Here is a 26,843-nt window from a genome sequence, read left to right on the forward strand (position 1 = left end):
AACTAACATAGTTGTATAGCTTTACCAATAAAGATCGGTATTATGATGTCAGCCAGTTAGCAGCTAGGGATGCTGAGCCAAATGACCTCATAGGGGCCTGCATCTTGACACTACATACACTTATAAATAATTACCAATAGGATACAGGACACAAATACAGCAACATTTTTCCCACAGACATTTATGCCTCAGCCAGGACAGGGATGGCTCAATAACTTCTAAAGGCTGGACTGTTAGTCATATTGAATTTTCCCTCATCCTGTCACCAACCACTAATTAGGAGTATTCCCTGTTCTTGTGATTTTTATCATGGTCATGGCATGGTCATGGTCATTTACAGGCTTCTCTGTAAAGCCCCTATTTTGAAGCCATGTGATTACATCAGAAAGTTTCCAGACCTTAAAGTTTGTTGTGGTTTTTGTTGGTTTTTTGTTGTTGTTGGTTTTTTTTTAAAAAGCTATAGGCCAAAACAACAAATAGAAAGTCTCCAAATTCTTAGTTTTTTAAGCATCATTATTTCTGTGGCCCGACATGACTTTAGCATCTGAGGTTAACAATATGAAGTTAATGTCATGTTAAAAAAACCAAACAAACAACAAAACTGTGTCCCCCAAGGAACCAAAATAAATTGCTGTAACTTTTGGTAACCGCCAGCTGAGTTTTGATCTGAAGCAGGGACATCTATCTACTTCCAATCTTTTCTTTTACCTTTTCTCCATCCCTGAAATATTTCTAATTATCTCCTCTATTAAAATTGTTTGCTTCCTTAAACAGCCTTCAGAATAACTCAGTCTTGTTGATGTTACGTGGTATTTTCCATGAAAATAAAAAGAAATGTTCAGTACAGAGAAATGCTAAGAAAAGTACTTTAAAATATTTTATGGTGAGAAATATTTGAAACTTTCCTTGTTGGCTAGGAATGTGCAGTTTCTAAGCCAAGTGTCCGTTCTGGATTATCTAGTTAAACTCTCACTAATATAAAAGACATGAAAACTTTTCCTTGGGAATTCTATGGCCTGTCATGCTGTTTTCTGAACTGATTGTCATTTTATTTTGTTACACAATTACTTTTAGTGATTCACCTTTTTAATGAGAGCAGAAAGGAAACAGCAAAGAAAACATTTCTCTAAAATATTTTCAGAAAGGCCCACTGGAATTTGAAATGGGTCTTACTTAGTGTACTTTGCATAATTTGTTACACTAAATATAAACCAGATTTCAACTGCAGCTGTAGTGCATGTGTTATTCAGAACAACTTGAGTCTCCCCAAACACAACTATTGGCTTATTCAGTTTGTCAAAATTGCAATCTCCGGGCAGAATGACACCAAGTAAAAATACCATGCAAAAAGGAAACTAAATAGTCAGGAGCAGACACTGTCTGCTGAGGATTCACACAACATTTGCTCTCCCTCACCTTTGTTTTTGGCAAACTACATCATTACTTCATGTTAAATGTACTGAGGGAGGGAACAGCTAATCTTTTACTGATCTGTCTGATCAGCATTATTGTTATCATATGGGGACATGTGCAATGACAGAAACATATACCTTGCCCTGCATAGGGGATTTCCCTAGTTATATCCACCAGGGACCAGCCATGCCCACTGCTCTATGATTGAAAACCTCCTCTGTAGCCAAGTAAGGCCATGTAAACTTCAGTGTGAGCTTTGGCTTCAATTAGGCATTACACTTCTCAGGTGCAAATGGTGACTTGCAATAGGTTCGTTTTATCTTTGCCAATGTGGTTTGGATTTACAGCTCTAAAAAGGCAGCTCCCCAACATTCAGTGTTTACCTTCTAAAGTGGAGGGTAATCACTGGTGTCTGCAAGCACCACCCTGAGATAGCAATCATAGCTGCTTCATACATTTTTTATATGGCTATAGCAGCACCTAGACCTTAACAGTGAAAACTGTAATCACAGACGAGCTGTAAACTTGAAAGAATTCTTTATTTCTGAATAAAGATCTAGACCAAATAATAATAAAAGAATAGGAGATTTATAATACAGCTTTAGGAAATGGGCTGTTTTTCAAGTCAGTGTTTTCATCTTGCCAGCAGAATTCAGTAATGGATCAAGATAGGTCTCCTCTGTGCTACCACAATGCAAGAACATAATAGAAGAAGTAGTCTCATGAAATTTCTCACTGTTATGGTGTCTAATATTTCATGTTATAGAAGCCTAACTTCAGTTTCTCATTATTTGTTTTAATCTTAACATCCAAGCAAAACTCTCCCTGTGATTTTCTTTGCAATCCTTCTTGGTCCATTATGGACAGCAATGATCCTGTACACAGGAAATACATGGGGAAGAAGAGTCTTTTTTCATGTTGTTGTCTGGGCATCACAGAAAAGGGAATAAGAAAGTAGCTTGAAGCTATGCAGAGTGGCTATGCCCAGTGAAGGTTAGGATGTTCAGATGGACAGAAGCATGGGACATGGGCAAGGACACTGTCAGGACTTTAGAAAATGAAAATAATCATGTAATTACAATTACATACATAAGTGACTAATTTAAAACTATAGAAGAAACTTTGTGGAATTTTTTAACTGTTGCATTCCTCTTCAATGCAGTTTAATATAGTTCTTATCTAGGTTCAATGCCTTAAGGAATGACATATGCTACAGGTAAAAATTCAACAATAGTTGACTCAAACTTCAGACATGATTTCATAACTGTTTCTTTCCTATGCTTTAAACTCCTACAAAATTTACTAGTTAAAATCTGCTAAGTGTCTTTTTCTGAATAGATTTCTAAAGGTCCATTCTTTCTTCCAGTACTATGACACAACTTGGGATTTCACAGTATTCGAACCCACAATCTTCATTGTGTAAAACATGAAGCTCAGCTGTTGGAACTAGATATTGGTGGCTGATGAGTGAAAAAACAAAACCAAAAACAAACAAAAAAGCTTTTGTGGAGCTTTGCTATGCCTTTTTCCCAGGTGTTTTGGGTCTAGGTAAGTATTCCACCATCTGAGAAATGTTTAAGTAAGGCCTGATCTTACACCAAAGGAATTCAGTAATAGTACTCCTGAGCAAAATCAAAACTTTAATTTCCAAGCCAAACCATTGCTTTCTTGAAACACCTTCATCTCTTCTCCTCCTGGCAGTTTTTCCCCTTTTAACCTTCCTTTATCCTAAAATCATCACAGTTTCAGTCAGCATTATGGAAAATGAACTCACCATTGCCAGGTAGGAGCAGCTGACATGTAAACCAGGATTCAGTCACCTAGATCCTAAGATGGAGAGCCTAACAGAAAGGAGGCATTTGAAATATTGGATCTCCAGGAAGAAAATGAGGAAATCGTTCTGGCATATAACTATCCATATATAGTTGTACTCTTCCCACATCTAGATGACAGGCTTTGTCAAGTGTTAAGAGGGAAGACCTGTGAAGGAAGAGATTCAAATACACAAATGAATCTTGCATATTAATTTTCCATTTAAAAATGTTAGGTCTTTGATTCTTATTTGTGATTATTTTTTATGTCTTTCAAATGTGAAGTATATTTGATCAGTTTGCTTTATAAAAGCATGAATGTGAACTTGGAACATCAGAAGTAGTCTTTGAGTAAGAAAGGATGAGGTGATGAGAAACAAAGGGATTTCATTTATTTTTTCCACATGCCTGTCAGATCATGCTTGTCCCCAGTGTCATGAAAATAGTGGGGCTCTGAATGGCTAGGGAGAGAAAAAGATTCAGAAAGTAAAAAATAAGAAATATCGCTTTCTAAATGTAGTTGATAATTTTCTTTTAAGCTACAGAGGACAACGCAAGGCATTTTCAGGTTTAGAGATTTCCTGTAGCAGTATATTTACATTTGCACAAACTTTTTTAGTCTGTTTTTCCTTTTGTTTTTCTTAATTAAAACTTACAAGCTGCAAAGCATAGCTGAGAATTTAATGTATACCATTCCCAAATAGCTTTTAGATCCCCCAGTAGAAACAGCCAAGTCTATCTCATTTGGGCTGCTCTGTCATGGTACAATCATCCATCACATATGTTCCTTGCAAAGGAACTGAATGCAGTGTTACGTCTAGGAAGTACAGAATACAGAGATCTGATTTTAAAGACATTTACAACTTAGCTTGTTTCACCTGACTTGGTACCTCTCTAAAAATTAGGTGGATAATTTAATTAAGCTCTCCATCCAGTTAATAAAAAGAAGGAGGTAACTAGATAATGATTAATTCCTTCCTAAAATAGCTGGGATGAATTACCTCCTGGAAATGCTCAGCTCTTCTTATTGATTAGAGGATTATCAAGAGTAAGTACCTAACATTTAAGTAATGGTAAATCCCAGTTTCAAATAGCTCTTGATTACTAATGAACAGAATTATGAACCTGACATGGAGAAATAATGGACAGATCATATATTAGTATAAAGAGTTCTGTCAAACACAGTGGCTCTGCTGACTTCAAAATCAATATATGCCTTCTAGTTTTATTACCAGGTACAAGGTGTGAGAATCAGGAGGAACATAAGTGTAATACAGTTGCATGTGTTCAGTTATAATGGTATGTCAGGAGTAATTTCACTTGAAGTCAATGGAAATGAATTAGTGTAAAACTTTGTGGAAGCAAAAGACATTAAGAAATGGGATCTGACCCAAAACTCACTGAAATCCATGCAAACCTTTTCTCTGAATCCACTGACCTTTGGATTTGGAACTCCTAGTTCCTTGGATGGCAACAGCAGTCCAGCTTCTTAGGGTTGCCAACATTTCTGCAGTGGTCAGCCATATTCTGCTCCACTGCATCTGAGAGGGTGTTAAAAGTAATGCTCTGCTGAATGTGTCTGTACAAAACAAATTCACAGTTTCTGTGGATATTTTCTGTCTCTTTACCCTGTAAACAGAGGGCTAAATTGTATATTAGAGCAACTGTGACTATGATACCTCCATTTATCTCTCTGTTGTACGTTCCTAACACCGTCTGTTACTATGCAGTAGAAATGATTGAGCTGCTCTTCCAAGTAAGAGAGCAAAGATTTATACCTTCCTTGTGGTTTTAAGATCCAGTATCTGTTCACCTCTCCAGGCTTTAACTGTATTTAAACTGAAATAAGTTACTAGTAGCTATATGAATAGTTCTGTGGTTGCTTTATATTTATATTTAGGATTGATCTCCCCTTTTTATATCAAATCTATCATCACCTTATTTCATGAATTTTACTGTAAAGCTTGAAGTTCAGAAAAAGTAGCCAACTTTTTAAAAAATTGATGTTGACCTAGTTTGATCTCAATGAGCAGGCTAAAATATGCAATAATGCATAAAGCTGGCTACAATTATAGGAACAAATAAACCATTTTTTTTTCTCTTAAGGATTGGAGAAGAGAATAGCAAACAAAAGGAGCTAGAAATGTCAATGGTTTAATGTTGTTTTGATGCTAAGTTTAAGTATAAAAGAAACCCTGAGAGTCTTCAGGATGTGCCAACAGGTCAAAGCACTTTCCAGTTGCTCTAACTACTTCTTAATAAAGTGGAACTGTTTGAGGATTTGACAAGTCCCATGGGTCAGGAAACACATATTAAACAGTCTTAGAGATTTTTTCTCTTTCAGTATTGAACCAATATTGTATGACATAAAAAGCAGTCCCCCATTCTCTTCTCTGCCATACAGAGATCTCTTTCAATGTCTTTTTTGAGTGTTAGGGTAGAAGGACATTGCATTTTAAACATAAATCCTACTCAGTTCCAAACTGGCGGGGACACACACACACACACACGCGCGCGACGGACGGGACCTTCTGTGAGGAGGGAAAGTTAAAAGGAGGAAGTGAAGAGAAATAGAACAAAGCAGGAACACTGAAAGAACAAGGACAAAAATCAATGGAAGGAAAAAACTATTTGTTTTCAGCTTTTTCTTGCTTTCACTACTAGTTTCTCCCTTTTACTTTCATTCTTCAGTTGCTTTGTTTCGTCTGTTGGCACTTCTCTTTCTGTTCTGTAATCTCATTTTTCTTCTATTAATTATAACTCATTTTACATAAATGCCTTAAAACAGGCATATACAATGTTTTAAATACTTGTTCCTTGAATCTAAAATCACCAACATGAAATGTGTTGTTTGCCTGTAAGAGATGTTTTCCAATTTTCTGCTATCTCTACTAGCAAAAGGCAGCAGAGATCTAATCCACAGGCTATCATCTGAAGAACTCCATCTCATCTCCAAGCCTCTGTGTCACTTGTCATCTCAGCAGCCACAGAACACCATCATTTGACTAAACTGTCATATTCGGAGGCAGGGTAAAAACTCAGAGACAGAGAAGTTTACTATCACATTTACTTTATAGAACAGCTGAGTAAGTTAGAGCATTCCTCTTTCTTGCCACAAGTTCCTTATTCTCAACCATTTTATTTAGTTTATATTCAAGATTTTATGTTTTATTTCCCTTTTTTCTCTTTTGTTATCAACACCTTCCCATTATGTTTTAACTAATTTTAACATTTCAAGGGATTCTTCTTTCTTTTTAGAAAAAGAATTATCTCCCCATCAATGCTTTCCTATTCTATCTTCTCTAACATCCTCAGCAAATAGCCCAGGCATCAGATGAAATGTCTTTAAAGTCATTTTACTTTGCCAGTCACAAAGAAATCGTTCATTTCTGTCCTTAAGTTATTTTTATGCACTGTTAGGTGCCTGCTACCATATGGTTGAAGCTTTTGCCTTTTTTATATACGTATAATTATATTCACAGGCCCTGCACTCATGCCTTTCCCTAAATTGTGCAGCAAGAGTTTGTATGTGTAGGGTACTAGATTAATGAATGCCAAAGTAGATGATCTAATGTTAATCAGTTTTAAAGATCTATGAGTAAGGCGTAGCATAAAGTACAGATAGAAAAAAAAAATCCATTACTTTATTCCTTTTTTGTTGTTGTTGCTGGAAGAAGGCAGAAGATTCTCACGTACTCAAGTAAGGTCATTTGCTGAGCTAACTTTAAAATGGAAGGATTTTAAGAGGAATTCTTATACTAGAAGAATCCCAAAAGCAATTGATATGCATCACTGATACTTCATACTACTTCCAACAATTACCTCTTTGGTATTTCAAATAATTTTATATTGAAAAGAAGCTGATTGTGGATGATGAAACACTTTGCCACTGTCATTGCTCCTGAAAAACAATGTCTTCATTCAAAACTACTTCTTGTCCATTGGATGCAAACCCTGCTAAATTTTACTGTAAATGAGCCTTTTCTATTGGATAATCATATCTGCTTAAAGACTGGAATTATATCAGAATGCAGTTTCTTCCAATCTATGTACTGTAATTCTAATTGTGATAATGTTAGTTTGCTTTTCTGAAGCTATGGGAAGAAAAAAATTTTTGCACTGTGAGTATCAGTGATTTCTGTAGTCCATGTCTGAGGCTTCTCACGTGGACAGGAATTTGGCTGTTGAAGTTATGTTTCTGCTACTTTGTACTACTTTAGGCAATAAATGACTTCTGCAATTGATTAAAGGCTAAACATCAAGGATACATCCAATCTATAATCTGTTAACTGTGTGCAAGGCAGAACACAAAGAAGGATGTTCACAATTGCATAATAAGATAGTTATATGATGAATGCTTAAAAAATTTAAACGTCCCTTTCTTGTTAGGCTTTAATGTCCTGTACAACTTGGCATCATATTCTAGGGACAGAACGTACTTGTTAAGATAAATGAGTGTCAACATTATTACACCTAAATAATCCACTAATGACAAATGGACTTTTAGAGGTATCATTCCACTCCTGTGTCTTCTATGAATGAATCAAATGGCCTGATTATATATTGTGTGAATCAAGAAGGGTTTACACTACCATTCCATCTACCTGTCCCTTTATATGGGCAATCAACACTGATATTTTTTTAACAATATGCAATGTCACTGAAATAACACAAGTTACATGAATCCTGCATGACTTGTAATTTTGTGGTTTCATAACAGAAGCAATTTTGCATTAACTAAGAAATGTGCAAAATGATTGTATTGGTATCTGTGTTTTGTCCATCTAAAACATGAAGATACCAGCTTGAGTTAAATAATTGTTGAAGTACTTACATAACACATCTTAGTCGTCTCCCTTCCTGCGGCCTATGACAGAACTGTGAAACAAATGAGCAATAGTATTTCCATCAATTGGCATATCACAAGTTATTTGGATATGAGGTCAGAGTGTTTCAATAAATATAATCAACAGCATAAGCAATAGCTATCTGTTGATAAGATAGAGAGGAAACAATTATGAAAAAGACAAAATAAAAGCACAGAGACACTTTTTTATGTGTGGCATTACAGCACAGACACCTAACAATGCTATTAATAGAATGGTCCTACAAATAGTATGTTGAAACCATGTACAACTTTATGAAATGTACCAACACCTTAGAATGATCAGGTAATTTTTTGACTTTTCATATTTTCCCAAATTAGTTTAATATTAGAAATTAGAAATTAGCAAGACATCAGCTGCTGAAAACCTTACACTTACTCATCTTATTGTGCTCAATCCACTGACTCTGTTTGTACTACAAATGCTACTATTAAATGTAACTGTTCTTTATCTTAACACAAAATCATTACCCCCTTAAGATTTTCACCTTATGTTTCTCCCAACGTCACAAACAATCACTTTTTCACACCTTTTCAAGACTTACTCCCCAGTTCCTGACAGTCTGCCCTTACATCTCCCAAAACCCAAAGAAAGCTGCAAATATAATCCCAGAAAGCTGTATTTTATTTTGACCTGTTCCTCTTTTCCTTTGGAAAAAAGTCTGAAGAACAGACAAGCAAGTGTAATATATTACCTCTGGTGGCTTAGCTGGACAGCAGCAGGGGCTTGTAATAAGGATGTGGTAATACACCACAAGGAATCTGTAGACTCATAAAACTTGACCTTATAAATCTCTACATTTATCAATTCCATACAGCAGCCACTCCCTGTGGTGGAAGTCTCAGACCAATAAACCTGCAGTTGATAACCATACAATTTATCCTCAATTTTTCCCTCCAGGCCAGCTAATCATGCTACATTAATAATGTCTGTAAAAAATTGGAATGTCACTTGAAATTAAAGATACCATCTGATTCTTGTCATTACTTTGCATATAATTAAGATGTTAAGCAAACTAGTTTAGAGTGATAGCCAGGAGTCCTAGAAATTTTTTTTTTCTGGTTCATATTTCTTTGTTTAAAGTTCTTCCTCTCTCACCTGAAAACTTATTTCCTGTTTTTGTTTTTAATTCACCTAGCTTCCTGAAGTAGACAACTTCTTTCTCTAGACAGTAAACGCTTCAGAAAAAAGAAAAGATATTTCTGCTGCAGGGACCACTACAGTGCTATGCTATGCAGATGTGTACCATGTACACCCAGCATCTCCTGCAAACCTGTTTCATGTAGAGGCAATGCAGATTTGATGCTAAAGACCATAGTCTGAATTTCATTTGAACACAAGCCTGTATGTATTCATGCTTCTGACCCAGATTCTCTCTTTGCTTGTAAAAAGCACCTAACCAAACACAGTAATTCCTTCATCTGATTCTCACACCTATTTCCTCCACAAAGCACTTCACACTCCGGATACACTTAGTGATGTGCAGTGAAAATTATTTCAGATTAATTCTGGTTTTCAATAAGAAAATTGATTTAGAGTAAACCCCCCAAAAGAGAGTTAAAACAAATTTAAGATATCCCAATCTATCCTCTGAAACAGTGTCTTTTTTATGTTGGATGTAATGGCTGCATATCTCCACTTGATAGCTGACTCCAAAGAATATCGCAAAATGGTTGTGAAGTGCAGTGGTATGAAACAGCATATAGAAATTTAAAATAAGACTAATGAGAAAGTAATAAATATAAGTGTTTTCCTTTTTTAAAGCTCTGCTTGCCACTGAATGCCTACTATCAACTGCAAGCAAATTAATAAACATTGTGCAAGGCAAAAGTAAGAGAGGATTGATCCTAAAATGTCTAACTTTAGTACATGATTCCAGAGAGGCTAATGGAACCAACAGTCATCAAAAGGCACTCAGATATGCATGCCTTACATTAAAAATGAGACTTGAGATCATCAGGAGATTTTACCTTACTGCCTTTTGCAGAAAAATAATGTTTCTTCCATCAAAACCATTGCCAGAAATATAAAACTGAACTAGCTGCATACTGCACAATATCCCATATTTCTTGACCAAGGAATATGTAGCCAAGGAGGAAACAGATAAGAACATTGGCTCGCTACCACTTCAGTATACTTGAAGGAGAGAAAGAAAATATACTGCACCAAACAATAAGGAAATACAGTTTATTTTCTCCTAGGAGCAACAGAGGAGAAAGGAGGACTGGAGAATGATTCTTCAAGACAAAAAACTTTCTCGGGACTTCGGTTACAGATGTATTCAAACATCTCCTCTTATTAAAGGCAAGACACAGCTCATAAATAAAATTCCATAAAATAGAATTAAGTATATTTAGGACTTGATTTTGAATTTGAGGAAACTGCTCCACATACATAGGCTAAAACTTTTAAAACTTGCATGAACAAGGCCACACCAGATGAATAGTCACTCATACTGCCAAGATACGAAACAAGACAATGCATTTGGAAAAAAATACTTTGATGGAAAACAAACTGAAAACAAATAAAAAAATCCAAACATTAATGAATTTTATTTTATTTTATTTCCTTTCTTTTTGCTCAGAATTTTTTTTTTTTGCTATTTTCAGGAAATCAGTTCCCGTAGACTATTTAATCACCATCAAGAACAACTAAAGGAATAATAATGACAGCCTAATATTATTACCTTTTCCCCAAAGGCAATGTAGAAAACCAGAACTAGGCAGACTCCTTTTTCCTATAGTTGGGCAGGTTTTTTTGGTTGTTTTTCTTCCCCGGGTTTTATTTCCCTGTAATATGAAGTTCTAGTAAAGACATACTTATATTCTAATCTTGTAATCATGTGATCATTTAAAAATGTGCTTTTATAGATATGTTAACAAATTCACAATTCTGTTTATAAAAATAATGCTGTAATACCCTGGCTCCTTCAGTCAGTGACAGTTATGCCACAGATTTTACCGGGACTAGATTTTTTCTCAAAGAATTTTTGGATACATCATACATAGCATAAAACAAAGCAGTTTTGATGGATCTCACAAATTATTTTGCAGTGTAACAAGTGCTGCATTTTAGACAAAATGGAATGCTTATTAGACTTAAAATGTATTATATTACATTATATTATGTTATATTATACTAGATTTTGCCCTTTGTCAAGATCAGCATAAAAATGAGCTGGTATTCAAACTGTTTATTCAAGTTAATGTAGTATTTTACTGTATATATACAATGGAAATGGTAAATTGCAAACACTGGATCTGATTCTGCAGTGACCACTAACCGTGGAAGTTGTATCTCTGCTTGCATTTATAGAAAGTCAGTCTGCCAGTCCTTCAGAAAGTAATCCTGCCTCATCAAACCAGTTCCATGGAGGAATTTAATGTCCAATTATTTGAATGACTAGGATTATGTATGTTATCTACTATTTCAAATGCTTGTCACCATCATATAATTTTTTGCCAGTTGTTTCATGTAAAATATGTCTACATTGCATAAGGGAAAGGAGTGAAAATATCCTGGAAGTACTACTAGTCTGAGAAAATCAAAGGACAATCTAGTGCAGGGTATTGATTGTTGACATGCCAGCTCACCTACGCAAGGATTATTCTCCTTAGCAAAGTGTCTAGCAAATTAGGCAAGATTGGTTTTCTACCTGAGCTGGTTTATGCAGAAACAGTACAGATATCAGTGCACTCTGCTCACCAGATTTTCCAGTGCTCAGGTTAGCTGTCAGAGGTCCATCTCCAGCACCTCTGCATTGCCCTGTGGTCATACTGAAGCAGCATAATTGTTCAAATATCTAAGTAGTCCTATTCTTTGGCAGGGCTTTAGGCCCTCCTGAATCACACACTCCTCTCATCCACATTTCTGCAAAAGCAGCAAGTGTAAAATGCTAGCATTCCCATGAAAGGAGGCATTAAGCCAATGCAGCAGCTTATGCAGGTCCTCAGAAGACTGTATTTAGACTGCTAAGGTTAGTTAGTTCGCATAAGGTGAGGAGGCAGAAGAAGAATTTTGGCAAGGGTTCTTTTTTTGAAAAGCCCCATGTCATTGTACCTGCAGCTTTATTTTCAGACATTCCCAGTCTTAGCTTTTGTTCTGGAACTCCACCAGGGCCTGTCTGCATACGAAAACCACTGAAATAGTTATGGTAGAATGGCAGCTCAGGGGTAGTCTGTTGAAGCAGAAGAGTGATTTAATCCTGGAACAATCATTACCTTTCCAAATAAGAGTCATCATTCTAGAATAAACCCCCTTATTCCAGAAGACAAAGTTCACATGGGGAGTTATTTCACTATAAACACTGGTCAGTAGAACCATATGGGCAAGCTTTAAATGTCACATCTAGAGAAATAAATACCATCTCTATAGATTTTGACATTTTTTTCTTGTCATGAAGTTTATAGTTTGATTCCTGCATTATAAATTTTCTTAGCAGATCTTGTAATGAGATTGGGATGTAACTATACATTTATATAGTAAATACGATCAAATCTGAGGCAAGAGTAAAACAATGTCCAAGATTTTATGCTTTTTACAGAGAAACTAACCTACTCTCCACAAATAAGAAGGAAATCTTTCCATGTGTACCGTGACCTTCTGGGTAGGTGGTGTACACGTGTGAAGCTCTGTTTCTTACAAAGGACATCACAAAATATGAGGATTACTCAGTGCTGATCAAGTTGCAGAGGGGCAAGGAAGCAGGGCTTCCTGGCGGATGGAGCAGTGGGCTGACACTGTGGAAACAGATTCTATTGCTGGCTTTCTTACTGACTTGCTGCATAGGCTTTGCAATAACAATTATAATAATTGCTTTTGTAACACACCCAGAGACCTCATGTGGGATGCAGACAACTGTCTTTTTAAACAAATTGAGTGTATCTATGCAATTTGTATGTTCAGCAAGTCTTAAAGACAGTATAAATACTTTAAAATCTGATTATTTTTCAATATGTCTATAATAATTAGACACTTTCCTATTAAATTGTGTCCTGTAATAACAACTAGCAAGTGCCTCAAGATACCTTAAACCTTCTCAAAGCAGGATAGTTGATTCATTTATGTTTGTGCAATTGAGATTATAATGACTTTAAATTCTCCCACAATGTAATCAATAGTAACAACAACAGCAAAACCACTATTTGTACAATCTCTTTGGTGATCATTTATAGCAAATACTACTTGTAAGTAATTTTTGCTAATAAATGCTTTATCAGCTTCTGTAGCTGGGTGGGGATACTAAGTCTTGAACATAACTCCTTGTTACTGTTGTACAGAACTGTGTTCTAGGTCGGGAGAGCACTTAAATGTCTGTAAGGACCTGCTTTGAACCTCAGTGAATGGAATAGAAATGTGTGCTTAAAGTTAAACATATACTTAGGAGACCAGCCTTCTAAATAGTGCTAATTCTGAGTTGATTCATAGGGCTGCAGTTAATGTAGAAAAAGGGAAAATACATAATTTCCCTAGATGTGAAGACAAGGTGGGAGAGAGCCAAAATTGTTCTCTCCTTACTGGGGAGGAGCAAGGTAGAAGCACTCAGTAACTGTTACAAGCATGGTCATGATGTGGTGGCAGATCAAGCACTACATCTGGTGGCTGGCACAGAAGAGCAGATAGATCATTGCACAGCAGTGGTTTGGCACACTGCGGCAAGAGAATAAAGGGACCCTTTCACATCTTCTGTGTTTTAGAAAGAGTGCAGAGAGGTCTAAAACGTATGTGTCTGTTAGCAAACACATTGGGATAGCTGTACACATCAAATAGTGCAGTTACTGTCTAGTTGATGTGCAAAATCTGCATGGTTTTTCTCAGATTTTTCTCAGATTTTTCTCTCTTTCTACAAAATATTAAAAAACATGTAATTTTTTTCCCTGACAGTGTTCTAAGGGAAGCATACGTCTTTATTTATTTGCTTTTAATACCAGGTTACAGAAAATATTGTACCAAAAGAAAAGAGGGTGGTAACAATTCAAGAAGGAAAGTATTTATTTTGGGTGAATGTAAAGTCCTAATTTATTCAGCATATTTTTTAGGCCTTGCACCTTATCCTTTTTTAATTAACTCACTTCTAAGCTTTAAATCTTGTACAAAAAAATATTTTATTGGAATTTCATTACCATTGTTTTCCTTGGGAAGGCAGCTTATAATCTTCATGATATTATCGTAAAGCCATCACTAAGCAACATGCTTTGGCATTTCTATAAGCCTTTGTCCACCTCCTTCCCTCCATCCAAATGCACACATTTGCATTTACTGTTAAAATATTATGGATGCTGACACCAGTTTAGCCACAAGACCTGGTGTTAGGCTGTCTCTAATTGATTTAATTATTCATAATTGCTCAGCTGGGGCTTATGTGTACTTCAGCATGATTAAGGGAGAACATACAAGTCTGCAGCTAATGATGTGTTCCATCATAATTTACAACCGTGAAGTTGCTAGAGCTAAATTGCATAGGCATAGTACATTTCTAATCCTGTTTAAAAAGCTTTTTCAGGCCTTGCCAAAAAAAAAAGAAGAAACAACCCAACCACACTTCTGATGCTCTTCATAAATAAGTTTTAAGGAAGGATTGGAACAGCATGCTGTCTTTTCTTTTATTTAAATTAAAACTAGCAATAGCATCAGATCAACATTTCTTTTTGTTGCCTCCTTCCTAAGTGTACTTGTTCATTCCTCCTTTCTACTTGCTCATCTTGTACCAACTATGATGAAATTTTCTGTGAAAAATGTTGCAATTTGTGATTATTAAAAAATAAAAGTTACTTCTGTCAATATGATGCATGAAAATGATCACACAGTGGCTTCCCTAATTGTCACCAAACGCGTTTTCATAATTAGTTCAAGACAAGTTATTCTGACAATGCCATGTACATTTTATGAGACAACATCCCTGAACACTGTTAGTGAGGGATGGTGTCTTTCTTGTCTTTCAACAGTTTTTTACACATGGTGAACAATATTAGGAAAAAAAACAATAGAAAAAATACTAAAAATGAACATGATTTCCAGTGTAACTTGACAATTTCAGATAGGACCTCCTTTTTGCTTCTCATCAGAAAAAAACATTTTATTTTTTTTTTAAGTGTGTGTGTCCGGAAAGGAAAACAAAGATGTGGTATGCTGTGAATGATGACTATTTCTGAGTTTTCTATAGTCATAACATTGTTAGTATGAAATTCAGCATTTCTTAAGAATTCACTCAAACTAGTGCCTTGATCAGAGAGAGAAAGCACAGTTTACAGGATTATATTCATTTTAATCTTAAATTGAATGTTAAATCAAACTGGCTGGTGATGCAAACTAGAAAATGCAGCAACATTGTCCTGATAGGAAGGGCAGTGTGGTTTTGTCTGGAGCAAATCTCAATTGCTGCTAACATGGCATTAACTTTCTGTGGTACTTTGTATTTTGGATGCCTCTGAACAAAGAGGGTTCCAAAAAAGAAGGTTCTCTCCCAAGTCCTGTTTCCTAAGACACACTTTTCTTTTTTGGACCTTGGAGAGACACAACATACAGCATTTAGAACTGCAGTGTATTATCAGAAGGATGTAATTACAATTATTTATTTAAGCTGGTTCTGAACCAGGGAATCCTGATATGAAGCTGGAGCCAGTAAAGGCTTGAAAAACTACTGACAATAAGCAATTCTTCATGGAACAAAACTATTACAATAGAGGGTCTTTGATCTTGCCTGTCTCCTGTTGCCAATTGAACTTTGTCACCATGCACTGTCATCCACAAGGGAGCACTTTTGAATTAAGCAGTCTACAGCAATTTAGTCTGTTCCAGCTTTGAAGTGCCAACATCAGTCAGGCCAGTACTAACTTTTTTCATTAAATTTTTTTTGAGTTCTCTCAGGAGTTTAGCAGTCCTGGCATTTAGATAACTAAAGTCAAGAAACCAAGGCACTAAGACATCAAAAGCAAGAGGGGCCCCTAAAATACAAATGTGAACAATCATTAGGCTCTAATGGTGCACTTCATTAATGTCCACTTCAAAGCAAAAGTTTACTGACTTTGGGATTGACTAATTTACACATTGTGGGAAATTGCTGCCAGCCATGCATGTAACCACTAAATGTTTCTGGAATAAATAGAAACGCCCTCTTCCTTCAGAAATCAGGAACTGCAAACTGAGCCTTTAATTGCAAGATGGCCTTTCATTTGAATTGGAATGGAAAAACCTGTCTAGCGCATAAATCACTAAAGCTGTGTGTAGTTATCATACAGACACACAGATGTCAATCAGCATCATTTTGCAAATTTCTCTCCCTCCCCCACACTCTGCAGCTAAATAGGAATATGCTGCTACACAGGAATATTACAGCATAGTCTGGTTTTCTTTTGGACGTGTTTATCTATTTAGTCTTCAGAAATTCTCATCTTAGCTTGAAACCTAGAGGCTTCTGAAAAGTCAGTCTTTTCTAAGTAGAACTGGTTACTAAACCTCTGCGACTGAGTTTCTTTGGGAGGATGGAAAGCACTGCACTACTTTAACTGTTAGTGGTAACTCTTGCGTGAGTAAACAAAGTACCACTGTGCTAACAAACTGCATACGTATTAAAAGTTGTACTAGTCCAATTATATCAATTAATAAAAAAATAATAAACTAACCACCAGAGTTAAAAACATAATTCAGATAATCAGAATGAAAGCCTACCATGCTAAGAAACATTTACAGTAACTGTCTAAGCAACACCCTCACGCAGAAAAGTCTACCATGGTGTGGGCCAGTTTGTAAAAGAACTAAGCACATGCAAACTTTCTTACGCTGTCAGTAAGGATTGCCTACATTACACAATGCGGTTGTGTTTGAATGGAATTGTGATAACTGAGTGAGAGGATGGGAGGCCAGTCACAAGTTAGAGGTCAATGGAAGCCAGGAAAAATTGTGTTCAGCTGATGCTATGGTGAATATAATTTGTCCTTGTCTAAACACTAACCGCTAAGAGATGGCAACATCCTGCCATCTAACTAGATTGCTTCCAATGTTGTTCAAGCACAATCAGATCTTTTATCTAGACAAGCCTCACTGTGGCTGTAAAATCTCAGCCCCTTTGAAAAATCAAGCTATTGGCTCTTAATGCATAAAAGAGCCTAGAAAACATTTTGCGTAAAACCGATCTGTATAGGATTGCCAGAAATCCACACTTTAGTGTGAATGCTTAGAAAAAGAAAATTATTATAGATGTGCATTGGGCAAAATATGGAGAGATGGTTGCCAAGGGTTATGATGAAAAATAGGGAAAAGAGTTATAATGTTTCTGCTTTATATTTCAACTAACTTCCTTAATTTTTAGCAATTACCTTCTTGTTGCAACATTTTAATAAAAGTCTGTGCCTTCATGCCTGGTAGGGAAGCTAACTTGCCATGGGCAAGAATGGCAAAAAAAAAAAAGCACAACCCAAAACCCAAACCAAAAAAAAAACCACTTAGCAAACCACAAATTTCAGAGACCTAGTCACATCTGTGTTTTATCAGCTTTTTCCGGATAGTATTACACCAAACAATTGTCTGCAGATCGGTAGACAGCTGAGACTTTAAAGTGCTGAATTACTGAGAAAATGCTAGAGATAAAAAACAGCACATGTATCCTATCAATATAATGAAACCAACCTGCTGCTAGCGCCATAGTGCCTTAGTTCTAAGTACCCTGTAGAGGAACGGAAGGCTTTCATTTAACTCTTAAGAGGAAAGCAAGGGAAAGAAGAGTAAAGGTCATCTAATACCAGCCTTAATCACAGAACTGAAATACTCTCAGATATATGAAGGCAGGAATGCTTGGTGTTCAAAATAAAACACCAACAGCAGACAACAAGAGTGTGTCTGATCATACTGGGGGTAGCATTTCCTGTTGGAAATTCCCAAGACTTAGACTGATGTCAAGTGGAGTTAGAGACATGGAGCATGGAAACTAAAAAACCTGGGTACTCAGGCACTGCCACATAAAGGCCAATTCAATCTAGTAGAAAACTCTCCAACAGAAGGTAGATTCAATAAATCAGCCAGAAGGTACACTGGAAATGAATAATGGATATTTCCTGAACAGAGCATGGTTATTAAGCATCAGAGCTACTACTCAATGACAGATGTAAAATTTGAAGTTATGTTTAGAACTTCAAAAAATATTTCACAGTGTACTCGAAGTATAAAGAAAATGGAGAAATGCAGGGATTCAAATAAAGTTCTTCAGTCCTGAAAAAGTGATGTTGAATTTTTGACCTTTGTTTTGTTTACATTGTGTTAGGATTGCATTGCAAATTATATGTCAGGTTTACTTGGCTGAGCATGATACTCAAGTATCTTGAGGTGAAATAACTCAAAAGTACTTGACTGTACTTACTGAAGGTAGCGACAAAACTTCAAGGATTATTTTTTTAATTAAAAAAAAAATCAATGGGACTTTGTGACCTATTTCATTAAAGTTCAGGTTTTACTCTGCTGACTACTGGAATAAGAGCTAGCCTCAAATGACTGCATAACACAGGTGAGAATTTCATCCTTCCTATCTGGTCTTACAGTTCCACTATAGCAAAGACCAGAAATTCTAACAAGAACCGACCTGTTATACCAGATGCTATGTAACAGAAACTATCTATGGCCCATTCCACAAAGCAATCTTAGAAATAACAAAACGTAATGAGCAAGGAACAAAGCAGACACTTAATATAATTTTTTTTTATTCATCTATATTTTAATCAGGTTTTGATTAAATGTGTGAAAGTAGCCTTTCTCCATTAGTCCCTCAGGCTCCAAATGACTCTCAATTAGCCATTTAAAGTTAGTTAATTTTTGTCTGTTTTGTGGTAGAACCATAGAAGAGGCACATGAAAGAGGAGCAATATTTACTTCGGGCAAGAAATTCCTAGCTTTAGGACTAGTGCAGGGAAAAGCACAATGGCCACAGAGACATCTATGAGCAAACAGAGAAGATGTCAGCTGAAGCAGGCAGCATGGGTAAAGTGTGAGAGATGAGAGCTCATACACAGAAACAGTAGAGAGTATCTTTTTTAATTAAAAAGTTACTTTAAAGTCTCTTGCACTAAAACATCTGAACACAAATAGCCGTAATGCTCAACACTTGAATTTAATGAGTGGTTTTAGTTGAACTTTCTTACAGGAACACCCATTTTGTATGTGTATATGAACAGTCTTGGAACTGGGTGTGCCATAGACACATACTTGACCTGCATTTGGGACACCTGGCATAAAAGAAATTATTAAGTACAAACCACTCATTTAATGCATTTCCAGTTAGTGTTTTTCTAATTTACTCTAATCTGCAATCAAGTGTAAAAGTGAGCAAAAACTAAGTTGTACAAAACCTATAAATTCACCTTGCTGTCATCTAATTTAATGCATTCTCAGGGGAAATATAGTGGAGAACGGAGTAGTTTGTAGCCTATTCTTAAAGCTCCTTAATTAAACATCCAAATCCCACAAAATTATGTGGAAGCATATCAAATGGGCTTTTATACACCAAAATTCTTATTAAGGCTTGAATTATGAGATTTAGATGTCATGCACAAATTAATTCTAATGAATTACTAGGCTCTGTACATGCTGAATACTCTCTTCCACAAACATACGAGGACACTTCTGTAACACTTTATACGTTACTGTTTGTCAACCAAGAGGAAAACAGAGCTACTTACAAATTCTGTCAGATAGATATTCTCTGTTAAGAGAAGAGAATATTTAGGTATATAAAGACTAGCCAAATATTGAAAGATGGGAGTAAATTCCAAACAGCTTTATGAACAGAATATTACTGGAGTCACCCTGTGTATTATGGTTTCAGGGAATGTAAGTGATGAAATTAGTCCCATCAATACACAAATATAGAAGATTTTCTTTTGTTTATAAAGCTAAGATTTCAAAAGTTTCCAAGCAATAGAGCATGTCATTCACTTATTGTTCCAATCCCTTTCTTCTTTAATGTTGATTGATTTGAAAAGATTGTCTATAATTCAAAAGCTGTTTTCATTTTAGTTTTCATCTTTCTGTCATGTTCCAAATGAGACGAAATTGAATTACCCTCAAGTATAAACAAAAGGGTTTTAATTTTCTTACTTGCTTTATCCCCCAAAGACTGCAAAGATTGCATATAAGCATCTTTTTATTTCTCCTACCTCTAGTCTAGAGAACATTCACCATGACTGTATGAAAATTCTCCAATATCAGTTCTTTCTTACACTTTGTACCTCAAAATTATAGTATTTCTTCCCCTACAGGAAATGTCTATGGCTTACATTTGTGTTGCTGAAGTGCCTTACATCACAGTTTGTGTGCAATGTTACTCTGTACTGTGTGATACTTGTATCATTCTGACGCATGGAGGCTGTTCCCTCATTCAGTTACTGTGACTGAGCAGTTATCTGTGAAGTAGCTTAGAAGATAGGCCAAAAAAGTTGCTATATGTTGTCATACTTTTGTCTAGATAGTTAGGTCTTTCACACTCTTCAGGGTTCTGCAGAGGATATAGTTATTTTACCAGTCATCAATATTGAATATAAGGAAGTATAACTATGTGGCCAAACATGAATGAGAAACTTCTTTACAGATTACACAATTCCCCTTTTAAGGGAAAAGAAAGAAGGAAAAAATTAAGAAAAGGAAGATTCATGAAAAAATATGGGTGGAGTGAGGTATGAGAAACCAAATCTTTGGAATTCTTATATAATCGGGAGGTCATGTTCAGCAAAGGAAAAAGATGGTCATACCAGAGCGTGTGTGCTTTTCCCAACTTCATACCAAGCTCCATGGTGGGAGATCATCAGCATGTTTGTATTTCATACAAAATAGTAATAACTTTTTACTTGCTTTCTATTGGTGACAGAGCTTTCTTGTATAGCTGTCTGTAACTGACTCTGGTTTTATGTTTTGCTGCCATCCTCACTTAATTTCAACGTCAGGACTGTCTGCTGCATGTGCATTCTCCAAAGCTATGTCAATCCTAGTATTACATTACCTAGCCCCATGGCATATACTGGCCAAGTTGCTTTCATTTTCTGCTATTTTCTTCCATCAGTCACACTGGCTGAACAGAGTAGTGTTTGGATTTACACAGGAAGAAATGCATATAAGTATCTTCTGCCTGACAGAGTCAGAAAAAAAATAAATCCCTACAAATAAACCAAACTTTTTAGCAGTCCAAAAAGTCAGCCCCATTCCCTATGAACCGATGCAAAAGTACTGTAGATCAGCATTTCTGGCTTTATAGCCTTGAAAATATGCTTTTCATAGTACTGAAATAACTCATTTGTTGCTACCTCACATTTAAAGGCAACCAAGGAAAATACGTATCTGCAAGTAAGACTCAAGTAGACAGCTGGGTCTTTCAAATGTTTAGTGTGTACAATACCTATTGCAAATTCTCTGATTAGCACTTTTGACTTACAGTGGCTGGATCCCAGAAATTATTTATTGGGATTGGCTCAATCACAGCACTGATGATGTGTATTGCTTGTTATTTTAGCAACTTGATTTTACTTCAAGCCAATTAATTCTATTCTGATTGAATAGCGTATGCTGAGTGTCAAAAGGTTTTACAGTCTCTTTTTTTCTTTTCAAATCATGCAGAGGAAAGGAGTCAAAATTAATCTGCAGAATATTGAAGTTGCCATGTACAATTTTAATTTATTTTTATTTTCTATTTTTTAGGCCTGTGCTGACAAACTGCCGATCTAAGGGTTTCTGGGTGAAAGCTAGCTTTATTTCTTCCAGAGGAGGAAATGACCAAATATGTATTTGCTTGTTTTCAGCTACTGATAAGATTCGTAGCTATTGATTCTGGAATATATTCTTACCCTGAAATACTTTTAAAGTGTGACAGCTAGTAAAGAAAGCACAGCACAGATTATTTATTATCAAGACACCATGAAAGTAAAAATTATTTTACTGGTATATTCTCAGCACAGAAAATTATATACACACACACATATATATAATCTCCCACTAAATCATAATGCCAGTTAACAGAAGTAGAAGGAATTTCCCTCTGACTGAAATGAAGCTAAAAAACAGAGAGAAGCAATCCATTCACAGTTCAGAGTACTATTTTTTCCTATGACCAGCCAAGTAGCATCAGACAAAAAGTTTCCTACCTGTTTCAAAGACTTGAAAGACAAGGAATTATGGGGACCAGAAGGAATAAAAATGAAGCAGGGAAGACTTAAGTGACACAATGACACGAAAAGTTAGAGGATGCATAAACCCTCAAAAAACAAGGATAACTGTTTATGTGCTGGGATCCACACAAAGCAAGTTTTCATATGACTGTTAATAACTACTGCAAAAATGGAGCAACTGTGAAGAGGATTTGCTAAGTACAGGAAACAATGTAATCTGTCCTCTCTACCCAAGTCTAGGAAAAAAATCTTAAATTACTAAACAATGGGGATAAATTCAGTAAATCCATTGTAAAATGTGCTTTTCTGTCCCTTTACACCACTTACAGGTGATGTGCATTGCCATTGCTGTTAATGCAAATATTGTCAATAAAATAGTTGATTTTTACCTTTGTCCTTTCTTCTACAGAATCCCACTTTTCCCAAATTTGCTGTAACATGTCTGATGTAAATGACATTGTCTTCATGTATCAAAAGCACTGAATATACTAGGTGAAAGGGAGAAGATAACATTTTAACCAAAATATCCTGACAAATAATATTATTCTAGTTTCTACAAACTCTTTGCTGTCATCAGTCAAGAGCTGGGATATTAAATTTGAAAGTTTGATCCTACAAATTTACAACTAAGCTATTTTTAGTATTTCCTTAAAAATGAAAAACTAGATTATAGCCTCCCTGAACTGAAGGCATTTATATCAATACATAATTTATGGTGCCTCTTTACATGTACACAGTGCCAGTTCTGTCAGCTAATTATTCAAATAAGATACTCTGTAGTTCTCAATACAGATACTATCTTTATGTTTTTAATTCTATAACCATGTAAACCTTTTTTTTTATTGAAGTGTTCAATGTTGCTCTGAACTTATGTGATAGCAAAGAAGCTTTCCCTTGGTAAATTAACAAATACACCAAATACTGTTTCCATAGGACACTGTCTTTTAAGATACTCTCATCACAACAAAATTCAAGATGAAAACAAGATGTGGATATTATAGCAAAGAGGGTAAATGATAACTGAATTTGACAATATAGTAAAGATTTATCTTAAAGTAATGGTACTTACTTTGGAATCCTTCTTGTGAGCAATCTGTTTACAAATGAAGCAATATTTAACCAAAGCTTTGTAGCTGTAGCAAGCTTTCCTGATTTTCTAAATTCTGCCACTACTTCTTTCCAATATCTTGCCTGCCGTTTTAATTTAGGTAAGTTGTTCCTCAGCTTTCTAGTGTTGACTTGATTCTTCACTTTCACAATTATTTTTCAGATCTTTTCCCACAAACTGCCTTCTGATTCTTCCCTGATCCTGGATCTGAAATTGTAAGTTGGAAGCAATTGACAAATCAAACTCTTGAGTATTCCAAAAATTTGACTCTTGGAAAGAGTCAAATACAAACAGAAATTTTACAGGTTGTCCCCTTCAATAATCTTCTCCAGAATTAACTTGAAAAAAACCCTGCTTGGATAATCCACAGTACTCACATGTTTAAATCCAAGAGCTTTCAGTAAAATACTTAATTCAAGCACCTGAGCAAATATGGACTCTACAGGGAAAGATGCCTACATTTCCTACTCTACAGCTAGTTCTGCACTGTAAAGTCATTGCTACTACAGCAGAAAACAAGGTCTCCTTTTGCTTAGTGGACATTAGTTGTGAATTAAAATATTGAAAGTAATCAGCCTGCCAGTTTCACAGACCTTAACATATCACTCTCCATGACAACATGGAACGCAGAGGAAGGAAGAATATTCCTGGGGGAAAGCTGAGAAGTGCAAAGAATTTTTATTTTTTTTAAAATCTGGGATGTGGTGTTTGTTTTTGTTAGCTGAAAACTACTGTTTGAAGTCCATTTGTGTTGGTAGATTACTTTATCTACTCTTCCTCAGGGAATAGACACTATACTATCTCTTTGTATACACTACACTGATAGTGCCTTTACATTTGAGCATGGAATTGTATGCCATTATGTTCAAGTGATTTATTTTCCCCTAGAGCTCTGAAACACTAGAGGAAACTTGCCTGTAAATGGAGGACAGCCTTCTTTATTTTGTTTTCTTTTAAGCTTTAAGTTTGTGTGTTGAAGGGCTGAAGAGGCTTTTTAATATGCAGAAAATTTAAAGATGCAGGAGGGAAAGGGGTAAGACAGAAAATATTTCAATAAAATACCAATCAGCAAAATTTTCCAAATTATACTGTAAAATACTTTGACAGACAGTTGTAAGAGCACCACAGAGAAACCCTCTGTAAGAAAGCTGTAAACATATGAAAAAATACATAACATTTTCAGAAACAATAAAGTTGTTTAAGAGCCTAGATCCCCACAACTGTCATTCAGATCTAGATTCCAAACCCATTGAAACATCATTGAAAGTTTTATCTAACAGCAATAACAACCACCTTTCTGCACCCAGGTAACTCCTATCATAAAGAAGGAACTCTATCATCAAAGGATGAAGTGCCTTTCAGTGATTGGTTCAATCATACTTCACTTTACCCATCATAGCCCCAAAGAGGTTATTGTACCCACTGGTGATGTTTCCAGACTTTAAATATGAAAGTTATAATATCAGAATTTCTAATCTTTCACATCCATCTGGCATACAAGGAGGTTCCCATTCTAGCTGCCTTTTCTGCTGGGCTGGCAAGCAGACAGGCACTCCTATGTCCTAGGCATACCATTGAAATGGTCTGTGACTAGCTCAGCTGCAGTTCACATACAGGAAGAGAAAAAGGGATCTGGTTATCTGACAACTTGGCAGGATGGACACGAACTGGGTAATAGGAACAGCAAGTGGAGAGGTTTGAATAAGGTGTTGGAGGAGTTTTCTTCCATAGAAAGCAAGATGTTACTTCACACTGTGCAGCTACTGTCTTATAGATGTGCAGAGTCACAACTCAAACTCAGGCATCAGGCCCTACATCCCCTCATCCAGGATACAGAAAGCCTAAGTCAGTGGCAGGACAGAGACATGAAAGGATTCATGGCACTTTATGAATGTCCTTAGTTTCCCCTGTTGTAAGTGATGAAAAAGAAGAAAAAGTATATCCCATCTGCTTTCAGTAAGGTATACAGGATCTGAGACTGTAGTACGGGAATTCCTCTCTTATGGAGGGCATCTAGCAACCCCTACATACGAGTACAGAACTTCATCTTCAAAAGTGGAATAGGACATTTTTTTTCACTGTTAAAGACAATATGATTTAGAAAAAGATCACAGGAGAATCAGGCAAATATACACACAAATGCCTCTATTTTCACATGAGTTAGTTGGGAACTTTAGGTAGTTGTTACACAATTTAAGCACAGTTTGAACCTGTGCTTAAGTCCACACTTGTCTGCATTAACATTATCACAATTTCAGAACATTACCTTGGAACACAGCCCACATTGTGCCTAAACGTGAGCCCATGTGCATACCTTTAACGTGGAGGAACTGGTACCATGAATGCCATTAGTTTTTGTGGCACCATTGTGTAGCTGTTGCCAGACAAGTTGGCATGGGCCATGATATCAAGTGCCAACAGAAAAGATGTTGGTTGTAGGTATCAGCAGACTAAGGTTGCCTGTAAATGCTGAGAAGGCACCATGAAGACATCCTACACCCTTGTGATGCAGTCAAGAAAGCTGGGTTATGGAATGTGCAAGCTCTAGCCTTCTCTGTAAACCATACTGCTACAACATGGCACAGCTAGCACCTTGTGCTCAGAAGTGTTTAGGAAGGCAACTTTATTAAAGACTGTACTTCCAGCAGAGTACCGACAACATTGTAGAGGAGCACCCCTTTTATTAGGTTTAACCTAGCTAGCTTTGGTAACATCTGGATTTAATATCAATAATAACATTTAATTATCATTCCAATGGTAAATTCACCAAATATCTGTTTACTACAGTAGATCTCAAAACACCTTATAAGATAACACTATCCATTTCACAGGTGGAGAAACTGAAGCACAGTAAAATAGTGTCACCAATGAAGGCAGTGGTTCAGTCATGAAAATGTATCATGCTGCATCCCATTCAGAAGAAATTAAAGCAAGCCTGTCATTTTCTATAAAGAACTGAGTCTGGTATAGAAATCAATTTTCTTTACCTGCTGTATCAGAAACCAAGTTTTAAATCAAATGAAATCCCAGGTTTTTTCAATAAGCAGGTTTCCAGGGGTACTTTAGAATGGTGTGATTGCTTAAGCATGATTTGTTTTTAGTAGAACAAGGCTTCTCAGGCAATAAAAGTATAAACCAAATAAGTGGCAAGTTAAGTATCAGGATGTTGGAAAATTTGCTAAAATTTATAGCAGCTTTAGGTTTTTAAACTTTTCTTTCAATTACATTAATTTTTCATTCTAATATAGATAGGGTCATTTTAGATCTCATCTTTCTGTAGAATATAGTCTCACTTCTGAGTGGAATTTATCCCTAGAGCTGGGTAATAGAGGAGATAGTGAACTCCTGAGCCTCTTCAGGGTTAGCACCTCTCCAATGACTTCTCTCTAGCTATGTTTGCTGCAGAAATGGGAAAAGAGAGAAAGCAGCAGCACAGGGGAGTACACTTTCCTGTGAGAAAACAGGCAGATCAACCTGTTGGCAATCC

This window comes from Falco rusticolus, chromosome 1, assembly GCF_015220075.1.
Source record: "Falco rusticolus isolate bFalRus1 chromosome 1, bFalRus1.pri, whole genome shotgun sequence".
Classification (NCBI taxonomy): Eukaryota; Metazoa; Chordata; class Aves; order Falconiformes; family Falconidae; genus Falco; species Falco rusticolus.